This window comes from Orcinus orca, chromosome 18 (genome assembly GCF_937001465.1).
Source record: "Orcinus orca chromosome 18, mOrcOrc1.1, whole genome shotgun sequence".
Classification (NCBI taxonomy): Eukaryota; Metazoa; Chordata; class Mammalia; order Artiodactyla; family Delphinidae; genus Orcinus; species Orcinus orca.
In genome coordinates this window covers 42,937,158-42,949,470 of record NC_064576.1, presented here as the reverse complement: position 1 = coordinate 42,949,470, position 12,313 = coordinate 42,937,158, and the positions used below count along the sequence as shown (strand labels likewise).

General features: G+C 33.4%; 1 pseudogene; it reads right to left on the bottom strand.

Annotated features, from left to right (window-relative positions):
* Nucleotides 1-9,478: 9,478 nt before the first annotated feature.
* On the bottom strand, nt 9,479-10,245 carry LOC101281114 (coiled-coil domain-containing protein 70-like; annotated as a pseudogene).
* Between the last annotated feature and the right edge of the window lie 2,068 nt (nt 10,246-12,313).

Here is a 12,313-nt window from a genome sequence, read left to right as displayed (position 1 = left end):
CATTACGTATAATTTTGGATGTTAACATGTAAATTCACACACTCAGGGTAGGGCAAAAAATTCTCTAAAATCAAGTCCTAAAAGGCTTATCAATCCTCCTTGGATTAACATGATCTATTAGAAGAGGTAAGGCAAGGATCAGTTTGGAAAACTTACATATAGGGGAACAAGTCCATGTCTCAAAATAGCAACACAGTTCTTATTAATGTCAAGGGGTAGAGTCTAAGATTTTACATATGCCAAAACTATAATATAATATTGTCACAGCTTATGGGGTTTTTTGAAAAGTAAAAAGAACTCACATTTATTAGGAAGAAGAAAGTGAGGGAGAGATAGGAACATAAAGGATCCATAAGACTCACTCACCAGCAAAGTAAATCACTTCCATAATTCAACCTTGTGGCTGCAGTATATATCTAAAAGTATGCCTCAATAAAATTGCAGTTTAATTGCTTTGAATAGTTAAAAGAATGATAGCTCACAGCTGGCTCAGAAATACTCTTCACAGTATTACTGAAATCTCAGAGAATTTGTGCAGGTATCCTAGAGTAAGTTGGGAGCTTGAACCACCTCTGTTATCTCCTTGATATATTCATACAGACCACTGACTGACACTTCTATGAAACCATCTGAGATGGCAGGAAATAATGGCTACATGTAGCAAGTTCCCATTTCCCAGAAGTGAGCATAAGCAACACACTCCCTGCCAACTGGGACTTTTCTCCTCTGTGATAGGGTTATCAATCATCTTGAGGATGTCAAGAGAGAGGCTACAGAATAAACCCTGAGGACCAGATGGAAAAGGGAAGAAGTCAGTATCTTAGTTCTCTCTACAGAATGGAATGGATGGTTGAGAAAAATCTAACCTGACCAGAGAAGCTGATCTTGACTTAGAGACTCTTGGTGGTATTAGATAAATATTCAGGGGATATATACACCAAGCTCAATAAGGCATAGTTTAGGAAAAGCATAGTCAGGAGATCTTCAGATGTCTTTATTTCCCTTTTGTTTTCTTTCTCTTTTCCATACTGATTTTATTCCTTCTCCAAGGATCATTGTCTTCATAGCAATATTTGGAGTTTTTGGAGGATAACTAATAACCCATTATACTGTATATGTATTACAACAGTTTCTCTGAATCTTTGTATGTTTATCAATTTTACTAATAGTAAAAATTGCAATGGACAGTTTTGCTTTTTTCTCTGGTATTTTTAAAATTCTAACAAATATATAAGCTTTTTTCCATATAGATTCTATATCTTCTTTCTTCTCTATGATGATGTTAAGTTTTGTTATACTATGATATAAAGTATATCTTGAAGTATATCTATATCTTAGGTATGATATTATGGGCTGAAGTGTATCTTCTAAAATTTATTAGTTGAGATCTTAACATCCAGTATTTGGAAGTAGGGCCTTGAATGAGGTAAAATGAAGTCTTATGGGTGGGCCCTAATCCAATATGCCTGGTGTCCTTATAGGAAGGGGATATTAGAACACAGACACACACAGAGGGAAGACTATGTAAAGACACAAAAGTTGGCCTTCCAGAAGCTGAGGAGAGAGGCCACAGAAGAAATTAATCCTGCCAACACCTTGACCTTAGACTTCTAACCTCCAGCACTGTGATGAAATAAATTTTAGTTATTTAAGTCACCCAATGTGATACTCTGTTATGATAATCCTAGCAAACCAATATGTGTGGGTATAGATATAGCTATATAGATATTCCACATAACTATACAAAAATATATTGCGTTTTTATGGTAGTGGCAGTAAGAAGTGGAGGATATAGCTAACTTTACCTCAGATAACTCATTTTGAAGATTATCAAGTGATTAATTCATCTTTTAGTCAATGTATTAAATGACATTTATTATTTATTAAATTCTTGTATACAACTGGATCAGATCTTGGACTCAATTATCAGTGAAGGGGACTTGGAAACACAGTGAATGTGGTTGGCTCTACTATCTGACATCTGTGGGTTTTAACTTAATTCCTAAGTTTCTCCAGTAGTGTACTGCCTACAAGATCAAGACTGGTTCAGGAACTGTGGAACACGTGACTGGATATTTTATAGGAGAAAGTGGCAGAACATGAAGCCATCCACAGGAGGATAGATTATCTCTAATCTGCTAATAACTGACTACCTCCACTAGAAAAAAAAATGAAGCTAGTCCGGAATAATCCACTTTTCTAAAATTATACTGACTTCTTTTATCACATGTTTTCTGCTAAATGAGCATGAAGATCATCTTTCAGATGACATTTGTCAGAATTTTTCATAGGGTGAATAGAGAAAAGCAGAATAATTTAGATGTATTTTTCTATGCTTTTGCTATAAACTACTTGCATTTATTAGTACATATCACCTTGCCTTCAGTTTAAAGTAATTAATATACATTTTTTTGAAATTTCATTATTTACTAATAACATGATTATTTATTCTTTCATATAAATTTAATAATCTATCAATGTTTTAAACTGTATTAGTTACCACTGCAATTATCAGTTAACCACAATATTTTGCTAATGATTTAATAAAATGTATTTATTTAAAATAATTCATTTATGTCTATAAGTAAATTTATTTTATTACTATTATAAATGTACACAACAGAACATAAAATGTCATTGTTTAACTGAAAATACTTTTAATTTTTTTTAAATACCAGAATTTTCAAACAAATAAAAATCATGAAATAACAGAGAAGAAAGAAAAAAATGTGGTTTATCAGATACTTATTCTCTTCATTGCCTCAATCATACTGTGTAACAAGCTCAGCATCAGTGACTAAAATGAATAAGCACTTATTTGGCTTGTAGGACTGTGGGTTAGTAATTAGACTTAGCTCTTCTGGATTGTTTTTCTGGTCTAGGATGGGTTCATATACATGCCTATGGTCAGATGTCTGTTGGTCTTCGATAGATGACTGCTCAACGTGTCTCTTCCCTTAAAGCAAACTAGCCCAGGAATGCTCCGTCGGCAGTAGTAGGAATAGTAGTACAGAAGTAGAAATAGGCAAATGTTTTCTTGAGGTTCTGCTTGAGTCAGTTGATCACATCTCCTTAGCCAAAGCAAGTCAGGTGGTTTACCCCAGATTCAGTGTACAAGAACAATTGGTATAACAGCAGGAGCAGGGACAAAATAAAATTTTTTGCTAACTATCACACTTGGGAAATTTAATTCCTAGTGCTTATAGAAATAATTTGTCTTTTTGTGTCTCATCTGTTATGGCATCATGTGTTGCAGATTCAAATTTTATCTCTAGCTTTATATTCTAATCAGCCTAAATCAGAAATGTTTTGATAAATTTTATCAGAGACATTACATTGTTCACTATGCAGTGATAACAGTGATAGTGTCTATAAACTGAATGGTTCTAGATATCTTGGGGAGGTGAAAAATATATCAACATTGATGTAATGTTACTGCCTCAAAGATATATTCAGGGATTTTAGAGTTTAAAAATTAAAGGTTGGAGCAGAATCAGGAATAATACCAGATATCCTATTTTAATATGGTGGAGCTAAACTATTCTCTCTTTATTTAATTTAAAAAACAATATAAATATCAAAATGATATGAATCATGATTGTTTTGTGTTGTTTTTATTTAGCAAACAACCATAAAATACTTTCTTCTTTGTTGATCCAATTTTGTGTGTTTCTGACTTTTCACTATGAATGTAATTTAGTTTATCACAGCTCCTTTGGTACAAAATCTATAATTTCAGACAGCTCTAATATCTTCTTAGCATCCCTAACTGTGCTGTGATTTCCCTTTGGAGACCCCTAATGAACCATTTTCTTGGGACTGCTGTCTGATCTCTTACAGTCCCTTAACATAAGGTATAGTATCCTGAGCATAAAATAACTTCTTATCCACTCTCAATTTTTTCTTGAATTTGTGTAATTTTTCTGTTACTTTCATGCTTTTCATTCCCCACATAGAAAATCATACACTAATTCTATTTTTAAAGAAAAATGAAATATTAATACATGATTCTTAATTATGTAAGTACTTTCAATATATATTAATAAAAATAAAATAATGATAATAGTGTTTTAGAGGGAAAATGTCTTGCTTCATTGTTTCAATTATACCTTTATTTTTTCTGTTGAAAATGTGAATCATGACCAAAAAATTGCAGATCATTAATATCTTGTGAAATTTCTTTGAAAGATAAATAATGCTATAAATATCTGAAATTTGTTGGACAATATTTTCTAATTTATTTAGAACACAAATATAAATGATTATAAAACTTCTAGATTTCATTGTTTTAACTTTCAGGTACCTTGACTTGTGACAGCTAGGTAAATATTTAACAACTGGTGCTACCAAAAAAACCAAAAAAGCTCTAATTTGGAGTATACATATTTCAAGATACCAATGTGATGCCATGAATGCAGCGTTGGGAAGAGGTGTATGCAATCATCTCTTTGAGCTAATTGTGAGCAGCCTCTGTGAGTGGGCTCCAGCACCCCTGAGTCCTTGAATATCTTGTTTCACTTTCTTCAAATGCTATAGTTTGATTGATATATATATATATATATATACTCTCTTAGTTCTTCTGGCAATCAAAAGACCTACAGGGATTAATAATAAAAATTATTTATGTGGACATGGGCCAGAACTAAGTTAGGTATATTACAGGGACTACAGTGAACTGAAGGGCTTATCATATCAGCTAAATGGCACAGCAATTACCTAGTTCTAGAGGACTATCTCTGGAATATTTCCAGATTCCCTTTCTGTGAGTTAATGTTTATTGAGTGTTTCTCCTTAAAAAGATATATTTTCGTTAATAATTCCTCTATGAGATAATATGTACATAGACTTTAGTGTTCCCTAGTATTCCACTCTACAGTAGCCATAGAGTCATAGTCACGAAGTTTATACATATGCATGCAAACACTTTATATTAGAGTCTGGTTGAATGTGTTACCATAAATCTATATTCCTAGGCAAAAATATATGGCTCAAAATGAGAACACATAATGCTAATGAGACAATAGATGTTAATACAATACACCACTAAATGAAAGAATAGATAAATTGGACTTTATATTCATGTCTCACTGTTGAAAAATCAAAAGGCAAACCATAAATGGGACAAAATATTTGCAATACTCATGACTCTAAAAGTACCTGTGTCTTGAATATATAAATAACTTTTAAAATTCAATAAGAAAACCACCAAGAAAAAATAAACAAAATTGAAAAACTACTTCACAAGGAAAGATATGTTAATAACCAGTATACACATGAAAATATGCTCAACCTCATTAATCATCAAGGAAATACTAATTTGTATTAATTTAAGCCACAGTGAGATATAGCTTCATATACGCTAGAATGACTAAAAGACAAAAGACTCGAGAATGTTAAATGTTAGAGAATGCAGATCAGAATAAATTCCTTCAGAGGAATACACAAGATAAAATTCTAAGCAAATATGGAAGGATTAACCTTTGATAAATCTATTTTCCTTTTAATAGGAAGGGATGAAGTGGAGAAAGGAGACATTAAAATCTGTTACATTGGAAAGCAGGAAAAATGGTAGGATTGCTAGGCAGTGTTGTTTTCATTTACATTTGGGTGATTTTATAGTGCTAATAACCAGTAGAGGCTGAGAGGACAGAGTCTGGAGTCAGACCACGTGAATTCAAATATCTCAAAAATCCTATATGTGATCTTAGAAACAGGAATATTTTCTTGTGTTTCTCTTTCCTCATCTGTAAAATTAGGATACTGAGAGTAAGTAGGTTGTTTACAAAGGTGAAGTGAGTTAATATATGTAAATATTTAGATACTTTATGTATAGAGTGTTACCTCTTTGTTAATAATAGAAATACCTCTATGTTCAGGTGCTCGGGAACACAAGGAAATAAATAAGGAAATAGACAAGGTATAGTTGGGAAAAGACACATAGTTACAGGGAATCTGTGTTGGAAATTTTTCAGGTCAGCACACTGGAGAGTGAGTTTAAACAAATACCGTATGCTAACACATATATATGGAATCTAAAAAACAAACAAAAAAAATGGTACTGATGAACCTAGTGGCAAGGCAGGAATAAAGACGTAGACATAGAGAATGGACTTGAGGACATGCGGGGAGGGAGAGGGAAGCTGGGGCTAAGTGAGAGTAGCATTATACACATTATACACACTACCAAATGTAAAATAGCTAGTGGGAAGCAGCTGCATAGCACAGGGAGATCAGCTCAGTGCTTTGTGACAACCTAGAGGAGTGGGATAGGGAGGGTGGGAGGGAGGCTCAAGAGGGAGGGGATATGGGGATATATGTATATGTATGTATGTGGCTGATTCACTTTGTTGTACAACAGAAACTAACACAGTACTGTGAAGCAATTACACTCCAATAAATTTGTATTTAAAAAAAAAAGTAAAAAGCATTCTCAAGGGTATTGTAATGAATCGGAATCTATGCTGAATAACAACAGAAGTGAGAATGTGAGGGGTAATATTAGTGAAATAATGCCGATGGAGTTATGAGTTGGATTTCTACATGAGTTGGGTAAACAGGCAAATAAGAGGAGTATAGAGTGTATTCAGAAAGTTGGACAGTTCAGATTTCTGAATCAACGTATTTGCAAATCAAAGATTTTAAGGTACAATAATGGGGATGGAAACTGACATGATATGGGGGAAATGGTTTTGGTGGATAAGGAGATCCAAGGGACTGAGTGGTACATTTCTGGACTAATCATCTATGTGCAATTTGAGGTTATACAGAAGAGTAAAAGCAGGAGGAGTACTATGAGCCAGATTCCAAAGGTCTTAATATCTGAACCAGAGCCAATAAGAAGTCTGAATATGAAGTACTACATAGGATTGAAAGTGGTATCTCATATCACGTGTTTCATTGAAACGAAATCTTTTATGGGAGGAAACAAGATAAAAGTTTTGGAAGTACAGTGAGAAATGAGGAAACCTACACTACCTCTATCTTTGCTGGTGCCTAAAAGTCTTCACCTGAGAGCTATACTAAAGAGGGCAGTATCACTGAGGTCTATCTGGGTTAAGAAGACAAAATGAACTTTCAGAAAAGAGGTTAAAGATATAGGATGTTCGATAAAATGTTCAGGAGGGTGGGGAATGATGTAGAATCGGGATATATTAGAGGATATATGGAACATAATGGAATATAAATCAAAGTGAGGAAAGATGGGCCTGGGAGCCTGGGATTTGTGCCCTTAAATAAATAGAGTCTAGCACATGGGTTGAAACTTGATAGTCTCTTAAAGATAAACAGTCTCTCATCTCTAAGAAGATATTTGGAACATCCATGCAACTATTCTGTGCTGCAGCTAATTATTGTTTGCTGGCCTGGATTAAGGGCAATCCTGGTGGGAGCATTAGGCTTTCAGATGACCTTTAGGTGACCACCTTTTCTGGAAACTATGAGGAAAGACCTAGAAATGAACAAAGAAACAAAGTTCACATACACTAAAGTTCCTGTGTTGTGAGCATCAAAATGCCCCCATTTTTTTTCATTCAAAATATTTCCTCTGTTTAACATATAATTTCAATTGATAGCTAACAACATGAAAACTTAAATGTACACTTAAATATATCCAATTTTTGATTAGTCTGTGAAGGTGAAAGATCATAGACATTATGAAGAGTGATATCAACATAAATTGTTTTAACCCATTCCTTAATTATATATTTTCTCACTTGCAGAATGTGCTATAAATAGTAACCAAAATTTCTTTGTAGCAGTGCCAATCTTCAGCTTAGCATATGAATTCAAACAGGAGAGACTGAAATTCTGATCAGTGTGTCTTCAGTTTAACCTGAATTCCTGCTGATTGAACTATGAGGCAATAATGACAGCTTCCTCACAGAGAAGGGTCACTGAAAACTGTACCCTTCATGACCTCATCACCAAAGAGTAAAATAGTTTATTTTTCCTAAACACTACAGTAGGGAGTTTTCGGAGTAAGGACTATTTTCAGTGCACAATAACATATCAGAATTCGTGTATAGACAATAAAGCAGCATACCACAAATCCCTAGAACACCAAGCTGGATATTCTCCTTCCTGCAGGTTTCTTCCACATGTTTTGAGATTAAAAACAATGATAAAGGCTTTGCATTTCCTCCCTGTCCCAATTGACTACAAGTCAGTTGAACACTGTCTACAAACATTGCTTTTTAATATTCTGCAAGGCTGAATTTTTTTATTTAGATGGTGGCTGTATAATTTCCAAAGAACAGTGGTTAGTGATCTGTTTATCAGGCAGATAGATACCCTCTCTTAAGGAATAATCTTTATCTTTCTTCACAGGTTGTGGAATCCTTAAAATCAGGGAACATGTCTCGTTTCACTTTTTATATTTAAATGTATCTGTATTGCTTAGGAGAATGCTAATTAAAGGTGTTTAATAAGTGTATGTTGACTTTTTGCAGATGTGGCAGTATCTAGGGAAAAGGAAAGTCTTTTCTTCCTATACTTTTCTTATATTCCTATTACATAACACTAGACAAGAATCAGAATGAGCTATGATTTCAATAAAATCCATTAAATGTTTATACTGTATTAAATGCTCAAAATCTACGATGATGAAAAATAAGGTACACTGTAGCAGTTTGTAACCTAGTGTTCTGCAAATATCTATGTACTCTAATAAATCCATAAGTCCATGTGACTTAGTTTTTGCAGAATTATTTTTTAAAAAGAGCATTCAATTAGATCACTTATCAACATTAATACATCTGAAAAATCCATTTCTTCCTTCTCCAATTTCCACTGAATAGGGACCATCCCACAGATTCACATTCCAAACTCCACAAGCCCTATTATGAGTTTAGGGAACTTTGTTCTCTCAGTCCCTTTTCTCTCATTACATTTATTAGAGAGCATGGCACCCTCCCAGCAAGCAAAAGGAAGAAAATAACAGAGAAAAAATAGTGGGAAGTCTGTGAACACTCACATATTTTAAAAATTCTTCTTAGTATTTTATTGGCCTCCTCAATTAGATTATTGGAATAAGCATAAAGCAGAATATTCTTCTACAAAACATTTTTTTCACAATACATATGAAGGATGCAAAGTTTTATATTTCACTATATTTTTCATAATTCTAAGAGCAGGTTTTAAGACAAGTTTTCCTTTGTGATGTTGATTTCTTACAATATTCACCCAATGTCTCTGAAACTAAAGGGCAAACCTAGCTGGTCCATTCAGTGTCACGTTTTGAGTAATACATCTTTTCCATTCTAAAATAATATTTACCACCAATAGTGCTGTACAATTTAAGTAAACCTAAAGAAACTTTTTTTCCAACTTTTCAGGACTTTATTTGGTTTCCAGGACCAGATTCTGTACATTTCCAAGCTTCCTACTCCAACACCACTAATAGTATTTCACCTTCAAAAGTTTGATTTTTTTTTTTCTGGAATGTCAATGATACTCCTGGTTTGCTGGTTACATCTTCAAGTCACACTTCTCCTGCTTTACTTTTTAATTGTGCATTTTTCCAGCCAGCGTGTTTGCTGTCTTTCTCCTGAAGAATCTCGTTCCATTCCTCTAGGACCTTCGCCTCTTCCAGAAGGGCCTTTCCCTCCTCTTGAAAAACACTGTTCTCCTCTCTCAGAGCCTTGTTCTCTTCACAAAGGGCCTGCTCCTCCTTCCACAGAGCTTGTTCTTCCGTCTCCAGTGCAAGTCCTTCTTCCATCAGGACCTGTTGCTCCAATCTGATCGCACACTCCTGATGCTGTAAGGCATTGATCTCCTCATGTAGAGAACTTATTTCTTCTTGAAGGGTTTTCGCCTCGTTCTGGGAGGTTTTCTCCTGTTCCCTGAGAGCCTTGATCTGAACTTCCAGGGCTCGATTCTGTTGCCAATAAGACTTACTTTCTGTGTTCAAGGCGTTGACTTTTTTCCCCAGGTGGTTTTTGATTATCTAAAATCACACTTTTAAACGTACACAGCAGCTGGTTTCGCTGTCTCAGGGACTGGTTCTCCCCCCGGATTAACTGATTGCCCATTCGGAAAGCTTTGTTTTCTCCTCGAAGGGCTTTGTTTTCTCCCCAGAGGGACTTGTTTTCTTTTCTGAGAGCCTTGTTCTCAGCCCTGGACACCTTATTGTCTCTCTGAAGGTTTTTTTCCCACCTCCTGAGATCCATGTTTGAGCTTGTTTTGATCTTGGGTACAAGAGGAAAACAAATGCAGTGTCTTCCGTCTTTTAAATTCAGAGACAACCATTGTTTCTTAGTGTTTTATCTGAGAAGAGTATATAAACTCCTGGTGTGCTGGGTTCAACCAAAGGTGAACTAATGATATTTGGAATAAAAAAGGTCCTAGATTTGTTGAGAATGTGTTTGTATAGAATTGGCTGTTGGTTGACTTGCACAAATAGTAAACCCAGCAGGGATCTAAGAAGGTTCAGCGAGGTTCACTGCAGGGGAAAAAAAAGTGAATTTATGAAGAGAAGTCAGCAAATTAACTATTAGGTTGATATAAAAAAACTGAATAAGTTTAAATCCCAACACACAAAAATTACACCATAATAATTCTAGATTACATATTGAATCTAGATGCCAGATAAAAGTTAATGTGTTGAATTGTTATGTGTTAAACTAAGCTAAACTCTGAGCTAAACTATGTATAATCAACTATTAATCTTTCACTAATATATTCATTATTTTAATTAAATCATCTGCTATTGGTGTGGAAAAATACCATCTATTTTTTTAAAAAATGTCTTGCTTTGTGAGAACTAGAAAATATTTTTTAAAGAAGTTATACACTATAATTTTTACCATATTTACCTAGGCATTTAGTAGTAATATTGCAAATTTAAACAATTATTCACATACATTTCTCTCGTCTCTGAATTCCCTGCAAGCCTGATTCCTCTTAGTACTAGAAAACAACTTGTCAAGATTTTATGTCATCAATAGTGATGTCATATGCTGTTGACTCTAATGATATAATGGGTGCTATACATAGTGTTTGGCTGGTTTTTGGTATGTTTTTTAAGAAAAAAATATAATTAAAAAGTAAGGTCATATTAGATACCTGTCTATACTATTAGTGAATATGTATTTAGTCCTTGCTTTCATCTAAATTATTAAAATTAATTTATAAGATTGATTTTTGTTATAAGCAAAATAACTTCTAATTATCATAACCTAGGAATTAACAAGTACTAGTAAACACTGTACAATTAAAGGTGAAAATACTTTAAATGATTTTAAGATCACTGAAACAATAATATACTCAATAATCAGTATTAGGTAAATTTGTAAATTATACTAAGGAAATAGCACTGGACACATTTTAATTCCAGTAATCCTATATAAGGTAAATTTTTAGATTATCCAATATATGTCCACTGTTAGAATATAAAACAAGAGTATTTTTATAATTTTTTAAAATGTAAACTTTTGGTGAAATATTAAAACATTTAAATATTACTATATTAAATAGATGTCACAATGTTTTAACTATTTATACTTATAAATTTATAATTGGCTTAAGGTATAAACTTGAAAATAGAATATATAATAATATGTATAATCCCAAACCACTCACCTTCATAAAGATTTGCCAGTTTATTCACTGTGCCAGCTTTCTTACCAGCTATTTACATTATATCTGTTTAATAAGATTGAAAAAGTATTTTTCTCACACAGTCATAACTCTCTAACTTAATAAAATAGTAAAAAAAAAATTATAATGGCATGGAATGAGAGTTAATGTAAAATTAAGAGGATCTATGTGAAAATTTTCAATTTCTTTGTTTTTAACTTTATGAGAGTGAAACATCCATTTGATCTGCTTCATCTATAATTTAATTGAGAAAGTATTTTATGTAACTATGTACCGGCTTCTTCTTTATACTAGTGTTTCTAGTCTAGCTGTTTTACTACTGCTACCATGGTAGCTGAAGATTCAGAAAGAGTTCCAAAGACATTGGAACATTCTGTGTTAGAATGTTGCAATTCTTGAGACTTAAGGACAAACTGGGAAGCAAGAAGAAAGTCTCTGTTGCCCTTGATCTATTGAATAAAGTGAATTTATAATTTAAAACTTTCCCTCAATCTACAGGCCCAGATGGTTTCATCTATGGATTCTTTTAAATATTTAAGAAAGAAAGAATATTAATATTTCTATGAACTCTTTCAGATGAGAGAAAAAAAAAAAGAGCTTGTTGTTTTGAGACCACATTACTTTACATAAAACCCTGGCAAGGATATTACAAGAAAGAAAAACTATAGTCAGAAGTATCTCATAAACACAGATGCAAAAATCCTAAACAAAAGATTAG